This window comes from Procambarus clarkii, chromosome 55 (assembly GCF_040958095.1).
Source record: "Procambarus clarkii isolate CNS0578487 chromosome 55, FALCON_Pclarkii_2.0, whole genome shotgun sequence".
Taxonomy (NCBI): Eukaryota; Metazoa; Arthropoda; class Malacostraca; order Decapoda; family Cambaridae; genus Procambarus; species Procambarus clarkii.
The window spans coordinates 6,611,079-6,623,987 of NC_091204.1; positions in this window are offsets into that span (position 1 = coordinate 6,611,079).

Genomic DNA, 12,909 nt, shown 5'->3' on the forward strand with positions numbered 1-12,909 from the left:
TCCTCAACAAGCTCTTCAACGTTCCATGGAAACGCTCCAACGCTCCCTGCGACTGAGGGTGATACGGTGACAAGCGCACTTGCTCTACCCTCCATCCTTTCACAGTTTCCCTAAACAACTTCGACTGGAAGACACTCCCCTGGTCCGTCTGGATAACCTTGGGCATTCCTACCCACGCAATGTAGTTCTGTAGTCTATCCAGAACGGCTCTCGACGTCACTCTTCTCAGGGGGATTGCTTCAGGGAAACGGGTGGCCGTGCACATTATGGTCAGTAAGTACTCGTGGCCTTTTCTGGTCCTCGGCAACGGACCTACACAGTCTATCAAGACTCTCTCAAAAGGCTCGCCAAATGCCGGTATGGGCTTTAAGGGTGCCTTTGGTATAGCCGGAGCCGGCTTACCTGCACGTTGGCACGCCAAACATGTCCTACAATATTTCTTTACCTCCTTCCACACGTTCGGCCAGTAGAATTGCTCCTGCACCTTATTTAAGGTCTTCTTCACCCCTAAATGCCCTGCCATATCTACGGAGCGGGCTAGTTCTAACACAGCCGCCCTAAACTCCTTCGGCACTAACACTTGGTGCTTCTCCAACCATACCTTATCTGCGCCGGCTTTGTCCGGTCGCCATTTCCTCATTAGTACATCATCGTCCAAGTAGTAATACACGGGGGACTCCGGACATGAATTTCCCCCTTTTGCCTCCCTGATTAGATCCATAAACTCCTCTTTCTGAGCCCTAATCAGGTCCGCTCGGTTCACGCTGAACTTTTCAGGTAGGGTCATTTTCACTTCCTGTCTCCTCGAATCCTCATTCTTCTGAGCTCGATCTTCATCGAACAGCCCAGACATGTCCATGTTGACCTCCTCCCTTGGTGGAGTCGACACTGCCATATCATCTCCAATGTCTTCCTCGGCGGCTACGTCCGACTCTGTCACTACACAGGCCGGGTATACGATGACTTGACTGTCCTCTGCCTCATCTTCAAGGATGCTGGCTAGATCTACCTTGTCCGGCGTTCCACTTGTATCGCGGTCCTTCTGGTTCACCTTCACCTCCGGCACAGCTTTTACTATCAGCTCTGGCAGCACCTTGGACCCACACAAGTCGTTCCCCAGGATCACTTGGACTCCTGGAACAGGTATGTTGGGGCACACTCCCAACATCACCTCCGCCGACAAATAATCTGACTTCAACTGGACAGCACACACGGGCATGTCACGCTTAGACAACAACCCATGAACCTTTATCCTCCTACTGCCAGCTAACAGTCGATCATTTCTTATTAGGCCTCTCAGAATCAAGCTCTGATTGGCTCCAGTATCCCTGAGGATACTAACCTCCACCTCGGGTTGACCTTCTATGCCGACCCAACCTTTACTAATGAACGGCCTATACCGCTCGTTCATCAAATCTACCTTCTGTGGTTTGTCTTGTTGTACATCAACGTACTTCTTCCGCGGATCACATGTCGTCAGGGTCACGACTCTCTTGCCCTGCCGACAATCTCGCATCATGTGACCTGATCTGTTGCACTTGTAGCATCTCATTTGGGAGAAATCTCTCCTATACGCCCCCGAGTGGCTCTGACTCTGCCCACTCGTATTGGAGTTCCTCGGGCCAGATGTACTACTCATACTCTGTGGAGCTTCATTGGACTCTTGTCTCCTCTGCACATTTTTATTTTCCTGCTTACCTCCAGCAGGCGGACTCAGCAACTTTCCTTCCTGGGGCTTAAAACTAGCTGGTCTGCTTGTCTGCCCCCCAAAACTTCTTCCTCCCCAGACTCCACTGGGTCTGCTATTGCTGCGTCTCGCCTCGCTTCTCACTCTGTTCTCCCTTAAGCTCTTGTACGCTTCAGTAATCATATCCGCCCTATCTGCGGCATCTTTCACCTCCTTTATCCCTGCTTCTTGGATCTTGAACTTTGTTTCGGGATGCATCATCTCCAAGAACTTCTCCATGACCATCAGTTGCTTCAGGTCAGCGTAAGATCCAACTCCAGCAGCCTCAATCCACTTCTGGAATCGTCTTTCCAGATCCCTTGCTGTCTCAGCAAACGTACATGCTCCAACTTTGATCATCTCTCTGAAGCGCTTCCTATAAGCTTCTGGGGTTAACTGAAACGAGCGCAATATGCTGCTCTTTACTGTGGCGTAATCCTGACACTCTTCCAGTGACAATTGGGTGTATGCCTCCCTGGCTGCACCGGTCAATCTTAACTGGACCAGCTGGACCCATTCCTCCTGTGGCCACTCCTTGATGCTGGCTACTTTTTCAAAGTGCTCGAAAAAGCTCTCTGCCTCTTCGGGAACAAACAAGGGAATGTCCTTCTCCCTAACCCTAACATCTGGTGGGTGTGATACCTGGGTGGTGCTCTCTGGCAACCCATGTTCAATCCTTTGCTCAGCCAAGGTTCTATTCGCTTCTATCTGCATTTGTTTTGTTCTCTCTTTTTCTTTTTCAACCTGGGCTTTTTCTTTTTCGACCTGGGCTTTTTCTTTTTCGACCTCTAGTCTTGCTTTCTCTTTTTCTTTCTCCTGTTCCAACTCCAGTTCTCTTACTCTGGTTTTCTCTTTTTCTACTTCCCTTTTCATCTGGAGTTCTAACTTCATCTTTTCCAGCTGGAACTGTCTCTCCTTGTCCTCTCGTTGTTGCTGCATCTGGAGCTCTAACTGGAATCTCTCCAAGCTCCTATTCCGGCTACTCCTGCTACTGCGGCTACTCTTGCTGCTCCTACTCGATCCCTGGGATCTCACTTCATCCTGCCCATCATCCTCCTTTCCACTTTCAGCTCCTTTTTGGGCTCCTTGCTCTGCCGCTTCACTTTTGGCTCTTAACTGCCTCAGGATCTCATCCTTCATCCCAGCTACTTTAGATGCTTTCAACCTAATGCCACATTTTTCTGCTATCTGTTTCAATTGATCCCTCGTGCAACCTTCCAAGTCCTCAGGCTTGCCTGACTCCACAAATGCTTGCACCTTATCCATCTTTGTCCTGTGAGTCTTCCCAAGAGAGAGAATATACACCTGCGGTCACACAGTTTATCTATTTCAGCAAGGGTGTACAAATCCACTCTTGGACAGGGTGTGGGTGTGTCAGTTCACTCTCCCGGACACAGGCCCCCAATTTATTATAGACTGTGGGTTGGTTGGTGTTGTCGTCGTTGATCCTTCTCTATGGACAACCCAACCCACAACTCGGTAGAGTGCTTATACTAGGAGATCACCCTTGGCGCTTCTGGCTCTTGGAGAGGGGCTCAACGTCACACGTTTAGGGGATGCGGCTCCAACACTTAGCCTCGTTGTCACGTGCACACACCCACTCGAGCCGCTGTGACTCCCCACTCTCTCCTTATGAGATATGATCTCCTCACTCCCCTATGACTTACTAGTATTACCTCCTACCCTGTCCACAGCAGTGGTTCTTGGTTCTTTCTCTCTCTCTCTCCTTCTTTACTACTTCCTGGGAAGCCTCACTAGGACAAGGGCAAACACCAGCAAATTGTGACACATTTACTGGACAAAGCACATACACGATACATACACACATATAATAATAATGAATCCTATACTCTATAATATCACAATCAGGTTGCACTCCAACACCATCAGAACTCTATTATCAGCTTATCAAGTGGTATCCTATCTCCTGGTTCACCACCTGATACTATTAACCTCCTCAAGTTGATCAAGTCTACATACACTGTTGCACCATCAGCAAGATAATATATATATAGAATATCAGCATTTGAATGCAATAACATATATCAGTATAAATGTTCATTGATACACAACAATGATCAATCGATCACTGTCAGTCCTGGAACGCCTACATCTGTAGGTAATCCAGCCTACGACTGTAACTCTAAACTTCAGTACAAAACACTCCTTGACATAAGAATACCAACAATCACTCACCTCTCACTGCGTCTTGCACGCTACTGACAACCAAACACTATCAACTCCCTACAAGTAATCCACCAGAACTTCCCTTCCACCTCTGGAAGTTCACTACCCTGATATCTTCAGGTTCTTCCGGGCTTCACTACCAGGATCCTCTGCAGCTCCTCCAGGCTGCTATCATGAAGTTTCCTTGTGCAACTACGGTGCTTCACCCTTCTGCTAGGTTCCTCCACAGCTCTCTTGGCTGCTACACCACCTCTACAGAAGCACGTGACACTCCTCTTCACTGCTTCTCCTCACAGCTCGAGGTCCTCTGCTTCACTACCTTGGAGTCTCATCAATTACCTCATCTAGGTGGCTTCGAAGTTCTCAGCAACTTCTTCCCCAAAGACAAACCTGCAACCCATCGACACTCCAATAAAATTGTTTCCCCTTTGACACATAAACAAAAATAATCACACAATATGTTTGCCTCCAACCTCTATCTGTTCTCTACATACAGTGAGAGTGGACTCCCCCGTTTTGGGCGGGTCCATACTCCACCTCGCCCGGCGGCGGTCCTCACTCGCTGGGAGGGTCTTCCTCCCTCAGTCGTCCGTCAGAGCTCAGAGAGGACGGACGTCGCTCCGTGTTCCTCCCTCTTCACTCTCCTATTTCAAGCCTTCTGCCTTATTAAAACATGTCTAACTTATAAATAAACATTGCTACTGTCGCTGGGCACACGACCAACTACAAGCAATCACTATGAACTGGCGTATATCGTGCTTACCACAGATTAACTGATCGAGGGCGCTTTCCCTCTGACGGCGTCTGGTCAGGGCGCTCCACACAGCCCATGAAAATGCCTCTGAGTAGCTTATTAAACTCTGCTCGTCGACCAGGACTTGATACCACAACGTTCCCAGCTCGGTTCCACAGCTGGCACGTCTACACACTTCTCTTCTCTTCGAGATATATCACTAGGGGTTCCCTTCTGGCGGGAGCTCAAACGGAGCGCGGCTTCCCCCTGCGATGTCTGGCACTCAAGTGAGGTCAAGGTCCTCAGGAAGCGAGCCTCACGCCTCCAGCAAAATGTCCACATCTCCTAGCCAGTCATTTATCTATTTCCTTACTCACTGCCCATAATCTTAAATTGTTTTACATATCCAACCAGCCATTTTACATATGGGTTATCACCTCAATATTTGCTAGACCTTCTAGTCAGGTCAGGCTTGATGAATAACTCTCAAGGAGGGAGACTCGTTTCTCCTGTAGGCTGAGATCATAACACCAGTCTCCCAATCTTTATGTACCCATTCTGAACATCTTTACCATTGTGATCATTGCTGTCTTATATGTGCTGTCAATCTGCTGTATGGTGTCTATTAATCTTGTTTAGATTACTAATCAAGCTGTCAATGTAATCAATCAGAGCTTTAATATAATAATGTGCTTTAATATACTTACTAAGCTCTCTCATCTCATTTTTCTCTTGCAATGTATTTTTATCATTTATCAATTCTGATAGAAATTACCTACTTAAAATTATCTGCTAGATTAAGGACCTGCCCGAAACGCTCCGCGTACTAGTGGCTTTACAAGAATGTAAATACTGTACTATCCAATGTATTCTCACAAACCCAATGTACCTTCTTGTATATATGTAAATAAATAAATAAATAAATAAATAAATAAATAAATAATAAATAAATATATAAATAAATAAAAGTGAATATGAAAAACTTGTTGGTCAACTCTGCGAATGTAGTGCATCAACTGTGGGAGAGCTATTTCCTTCAAAAAGTATAATCGTGAGGCTTTATGTTTAAAGAAACAATTTCAAGTACATTCTTTGATTAAAAAACTTGAATATAAATACAAGTGTTAATTGTAAATGACCAGTTATAAACAAAAATAAGAAGTAGGAAAAATGATATGTGGAACCAGACAAAAACATTGGAACGCTCAGGTGATGAGAGGGTAAACAACCGCCACCAGTTTAGCAGCACCCGCCGGTGATGTCCAGCACGAGCATTAAGGGAAAACCTTGACACAAACTGCACCTATCATAAAGAAGAAGCACCACCATTGACCGCCAAGTGCTCACATCAAGTCTAACTCTAAGAAACAACACTCAAGCCTTGACACTTCTCCCAACATCCGGGGGAGAAAACCTTCACACAAACTGCACCTGTCATAAAGAAGATGAAGACTCACCAGTGTCCACAGTGTCCGAAGGTATTCACCCGTCCTGGAGATGTGAAACGTCACATGTTAGTGCATTCAGGTGATAAACCTCACCAGTGTCCACAGTATCCGAAGGTATTCACCCGTCCTGGAGATGTGAAACGTCACATGTTAGTGCATTCAGGTGATAAACCTCATGAATGTCCAGAGTGTGGGAAGAGATTCAGTCAGCGTGGAAATATGAAGACTCACAGGATGGTGCATGCGGATCGGAGACCTTTTCAATGTGCCGAGTGTGGCAAAAAAATTAGAGAACGTAGAACTATAATACAGCACATGTTAGTGCATTCAGGTGACAAACCTCATGAATGTCCAGAGTGTGGGAAGAGATTCAGTCAACGTAGAAGTATGACGACTCACATGCTAGTGCATTCAGGTGACAAACCACATGAGTGTCCAGAGTGTGGGAAGAGATTCAGTCAGCGTGGAAATATGAAGACTCACAGGATGGTGCATGCGGATCGGAGACCTTTTCAATGTGCCGAGTGTGGCAAAAAATTTAGAGAACGTAGAACTATAATACAGCACATGTTAGTGCATTCAGGTGACAAACCTCATGAATGTCCAGAGTGTGGGAAGAGATTCAGTCAACGTGGAAGTATGACTACTCACATGTTAGTGCATTCAGGCGACAAGCTTCATGAGTGTCCAGAGTGTGGGAAGAGATTCAGTCGTCTTGGTGATATGAACAGGCACAAAATGACACATGCAGATAATAGGCTAAACACTTAGAGTGTGGAAGGTAATTAAGAGAATGTTGAAGGATAATGAAGCACATACAGGTATATTAACTTAATTTTAATCTAAAAGTGTGTGTGTGCTCTCACAATGTCAGTTTGATGTTCTTCAAAGGTAATTCTATTTTGTTTGAGAAATACACTTCACCATGAAAGGTAAAGATCAAGATATTTTATTATATTGTTCTTTTATGAAAGTTAGATGACCAAGCAAGAACTAGAGAAGCTGTCACTATAGGAAAATTCAAAATTGCTTATAAGTATAGAAATATCTCTTTAGTTTAGCAAAGATAAATCAAAACTTTAAATGTTTTTCTTCATATTTATGTAAATAATAATGTGCTTTCTGTTTTTGTTCTCTGTGAAAATTTATTTAAAATGTAATATACTCTGTAGCTAAGTTATGGACATTATTGTTGTAATATTATTTAGCATTGGTACTGGTGAAGAAGACAGTCTGAGACGTACTTAAGATGAGACCATTTGATTGATAGGGAAATGTAGGTTAATCAAGGAATTTTCTCATCAGATTCATATGCAAACTGATGTCTATTTTATATTTTTTGTTTAGGCATATTTATGAATAATACTCTTGATTATAAATATTTCACCGAAGAGTTTATTGAAGGCAGATTGGCATTTATAACTGTCAGTCATGTTGATATGAAATTTAAATTTATATTACTCTAGAAATTTACATCATTCTAAATTTACCAGAAATTTATATTACTCTAGCCTAACTTTATCAGTTATGCTGTAATTGTCTTGGAATAATATTTTACCCGATTTACCTGAGGGCCACTAACGCTAGTGGCCTCAATAAAAACGGGAAGCTGGCAGCTTGTTGAAGGTTCCCTCCCCCCCCCCCCCCCATTTTGCTTGATTTTTTCCAGGTATATTTTGAAATTCAGCACATTTTGGCAGTTATGGCGTTGGCGGGTAGTCAGTTCCATCGATCAATAACCCTGTGGGTGAAAAAGCCTGATTCAAACTTATATTAGCTTGATTAGCAATAATATTATCCTGATTCGTATAATCCTCTGTCAATTATATTATCCAAACTGGCAATTATATTAAGATGATTGTGAATTACATAAACCTTACTGGCAATTATATTAGCATGACTGTCAATTTATATCAAACAGATATTTATTTATGTTGTGGTGCTCGTGGGTTCTATTACATCTATCAATGGAGAGTTTCAGATCAGGATTAGCATTTAGGAACAAGGTTTTGTACATGTAAATAGCACAAGAGAATGTGTAGAGCGAGTGTATATTTAGCATGTTCAGGGATTTAAACAGAGAGGCTGTGTGTTGTTTGAAGACAGTTTTATTGTTCTGATAGCATATTTTTATTGGGTGGTGATGAGCATCAGGTAATTTGCAGTGGATGAATGAACCCCATGCACAGATACCATATGTTCACATACCAACCCTAGTTTTCAAAGAAACCTCTAGATTTTTAGCTCCAGCCATTTCATTGTCCTACAACAAATCATTTGAACTCCAAACCTTTCCTGATATTCTAAGGGAAAAAAAAGCAAGAGTAACCTTAGTCCATTAAAGTGTCAATCTCACTGAAGTCAACAATTATAGACCAATATAAACTCTGCAGATTTTGTCTAAAATATTTTAAAAAGTTAATCTACAAGCAGCCTTAATCCTATTTAGCAAAACAAAATTTACTTCTTGCCATAATGGTTTCAGGCCCAAAAAAGGACCAGTCATGCACTGATTAGTATGATTAACTTTATATATGCAGCTCTTGGAAGAAATGAGTACCCTTGTTCATTTATTTGTTGACCTACATTAAGACTTTTTTACACTGTTAACACATTAACTTTCTTAAATTACAACATTACGGAGTAAGAGGTTAATCACACACAGAGATCACACTAACGTGATGTATCAAATGAACAAATCCACAAGGGCCGTGACGAGGATTTAACCCTGCGTCCTGGAGCATCCCAGACACTGCTTTAATCGACTGAGCTACGACAGGGTAAAAGGGTTGAAACCGAAGTTCTACTGAACTTACTGGATCCCGTAGCCTCTCCGAGGCATACCTTACCTTGAGGTTACCTTGAGGTGCTTCCGGGGCTTAGCGTCCCCGCGGCCCGGTCGTCGACCAGGCCTCCTGGTTGCTGGACTGATCAACCAGGCTGTTGGACGCGGCTGCTCGCAGCCTGATGTACGAGTCACAGCCTGGTTGATCAGGTATCCTTTGGAGGTGCTTATCCAGTTAAGCCTGGCATAAACCAGGCTTTTACACAACCCCCCCCCCCCATGCACCCGAGCTATGTCAATAGGCCGTTCTCCCTCTTCGCCCTTATATCATCACACACAGAGATGCATCACGTTAGTGTGATCTCTGTGTGTGTGATGATATAAGGGCGAAGAGGGAGAACGGCCTATTGACATAGCTCGGGTGCAGTGGGGGGGGGGTTGTGTAAAAGCCTGGTTTGTACCTCGGAGAGGCTACGGGATCCAGTAAGTTCAGTAGAACTTCGGTTTCAACCCTTTTACCCTGTCGTAGCTCAGTCGATTAAGGCAGTGTCTGGGATGCTCCTGGACGCAGGTTCAAATCCTCGTCACGGCCCTTGTGGATTTCTTCAAGAGGTTAATCCCTCCAATACCTACAGTCTTACCTTAGTGACAGGCTCCAGTATTTCTCTGTGAATGATTCCAATTCACCCACTCTACCTATTAACACTGGTGTTACACTGGGCACTATTCTTCACCCTCTCGTCTTTTTCATCTTCCCCTCCCTCTCCAGCCCATTGCCATCATGAGGGGGCTTGGTTGGCGGATGCTAGAGTGTGATGCTCCATGGGACAGTGTCCTCTGTCCTTTTGAAGCCTAATGCTCTTGCTGCCATCTTCACTAATTGTGCTGAATGCTTTTTCCTATTAAGTTTAATTTTTCCTTCCCAATTCTCCTGTTTAATTGCTATTTCCTTGTGACGTTATGCAATTCTTGATTATTCTTTCAGATGTTTTCTTCTGTTTAGACACCGGGTTTTTGGGGAGGCACACCCTCTCACCCGTAAAACTGTGGTACTCGGCATTGTCGAGCAAGAGGACACCTTTATTGTCAATCATTTCCTTCATTGCTGAGCCCAATTATATCGTGCTGAGCTTCCATTATATCTTGACGGACTGATGATTCCTATGGTTGCGATTGTAGGGCGTATATCTACATTGCACCCCTGGGGATGGGGGCCTTTGTCTTGTTGGGTGTCCTATCCTCTAATTGTGGCTCCATGGTGGGTATGGGGCCTTGTTTGTTGATGAAATGTTTACTCATTCATTTTCATGCTGATATCTGACCCTCTTTTTAACTTCTAAGACGTGAGGGGTGGGAGACCAGGCCCCCCAAGTCGGACTGTGATGGAAAGCTGGGCTCTGTAGCCCACACTACATTGGTCCCAGATCAGGCAGCTCCTGACTCTCCCTGCTTGATGGGGTTCTGGGAGCTCTTCTACTACCTGACTTGTGAGTGCTTGGTCCACCAGGTCCCAACTACTCCTATCTGCTCCCCGTCCCACCTCTGTGGCTGGGTTGAGCCTCAAGAAGAGCATGTTGTTAGAGCAGTAGTACGGCCCTACTGGGACGCAACCGGGTTCTTTTCTGATGGTATTAGTGTTTTGGGTATCCGGCACCAAGTTAGTAGAGGCTTTCATGGGGTGAGCTCTGTAACGCAAGTAAAATCAACGGGGGAGGTACATTAAATACACAAGTATACTTAATTATATATATTCCTTTCCCTCCACCATATGTAAATTAAAGTCACAAAAGGGAATTATTACTACACAGTATTTACATCTTCGTCTTCCTCTGAAGACACTGGATACTTGGCGATGCTCACTCTGGGTAGTTTTTCCTGGTTTTCTCTTCCGTCGCCCAGGACCCACGATGAATCTTCCCTGGCCACAGGCCAGCCAAATTACAACCCACTGGGTGCCTCGTCGTGATGGCCTACAACCACAGTCCAGCCTGTAGCTGGCAGGTTCTAGTCAGCCTCGCTGTTAGGCCACTCATGACTATTACTAGGGTTGCGAGCCCTAGGCAGGAGCCTCGTGTGACTCGCTGTTCACTCTCCTCGGTTGGCACCGCAGTGGGTGGTCTCTTCCACCAGCCAGCCCCGGAGACAGCGAATCCTGTCACTGCCACTCCTCAGGCAGGCTATCACACACTCAGCAGAGTTCGTCCAGGGGTGGCTCACAACTTCTACAAAGCAGACTGGTGAAGAGACCTTGGCTGCCTTGGGTAGACTGATTCAACGTACCTCACAGCCGTCCTAGGTTGACTCTGAAAGCAGACACGTCATCAGTACTGGGTGTGGTGTTTGTGTGTTACTGAGGAAGTCTTGGTTGTAGGGTTGATATAAAGCCATCGCTTGGTTACTGACTTTAATAGTTAAACTGATATATGACTAGTAGCTACCAAGCTTTTCGGGCGTCCTGTACGCTCTTGTTCACCTTCTCTGGCGTCTGCTCCGCCACACATAGAAAATGGATGGTACCATTTTCTGTGAACATGACACTGGGGACACTACATGGGATCACTAGGAAACATCACTTACTACCTTAGACACGAACGTCCACCTATTCACTCCATAGATGGCGTTCACTCTAAGCGCCACCTCACCAGAGGTCAGCAGCGGCTACATCACGAGCCAACTAGGACAGGCATCCAGCACTTATTGCCGGCATCTCTCGTCATCACTAGATGGCGTTGTCCATGTTGTGGGATTTATGGGAGCGGACTCACAGATGGCGTGAACTTCACGGCTTCGTGCTCAGGCGAGGAATTTTGGTTCGTAACACATGTGCCCAAAGCCCATACTTTGGGCACACTATACAGTAATGTAAGTTTGCCTCGGGTAATAAATAACAGTGATCATCATTACCCGGTTTCAGGGGATGGACGGTGTTTCAGGCCATCCTCCAAAGGTTTCACAATGTCAAGAAAACGGTCAATTTAAAGTAGTCTCTCCTACCCTACCAGAGGCTCCAAAACAGAAAATGGGACAGTACATCTATTTTTTTTTTTTTTTTTTTTTGAGATATATACAAGAGTTGTTACATTCTTGTACAGCCACTAGTACGCGTAACGTTTCAGGCAGGTCCCTGGAACACGATCCCCTGTCGCGAAGAATCGTTTTTTCATCCAAGTACACATTTTACTGTTGCGTTAAACAGAGGCTACAGTTAAGGAATTGCGCCCAGTAAATCCTCCCAGGCCAGGATACGAACCCATGACATAGCGCTCGCGGAACGCCAGGCGAGTGTCTTACCACTACACCACGGAGACTTTTTTGAGTTGCTTTCATTTTCTTGTAAATTTTTTGGCCTTGTGTGATGCATATGAGCAAAAAGTGATGCGCTTTATCGGAGGACAGGTTAGGTATTTACTCGGAGTAAAGAGAATATTATAGAGAATCTTTTTTTTCTTTGGCAGGAACACCACTTGGATATGGCGTTGCTTGTGTGGGTGTGGCGGCGAAGTGATCTGGCCGCAGCGGTGCGACCCATCGTGGCTGTACTTATTTACGTCCAGGATGATTCCCGAAGCGCCTTAGTCGGACCTTAGCGTGCATCTTAGCCCGGACACAAGTTTGAACCCTCATTACGGCCTTTGTGGATTTGTTCATTAAATGTATCATGATAATGTGATTTCTGTATCACAGGTGATGTTCTTTTCCTTAAGAATGTATTCCATGATTTGTATACAGATAAAGGTTTGATTGATAACAGTTGTGTACCTCAACTTATCTTGATAATAAACAATAAAAGTATATTTGAGTTTAAAAACTTATTATTGCTGTCAGGTTTCCTAATTTCTGGAGTACAAGACGACTGGTATTGCCCCTTTTAACCCCCTCTGTGGTGCCTCCTTGCCGTGGTGAGGGGCTCACGTACACCTCCCTGTGACCGGTGTAGGTTGCCTTTGCCCCCTCTCCTGCCCCTTTTTGGGTGGTGGACGTGCTGAAGGGCACCACGGAGGGGCCTTATGAGCCATCGGACCACCCGCTG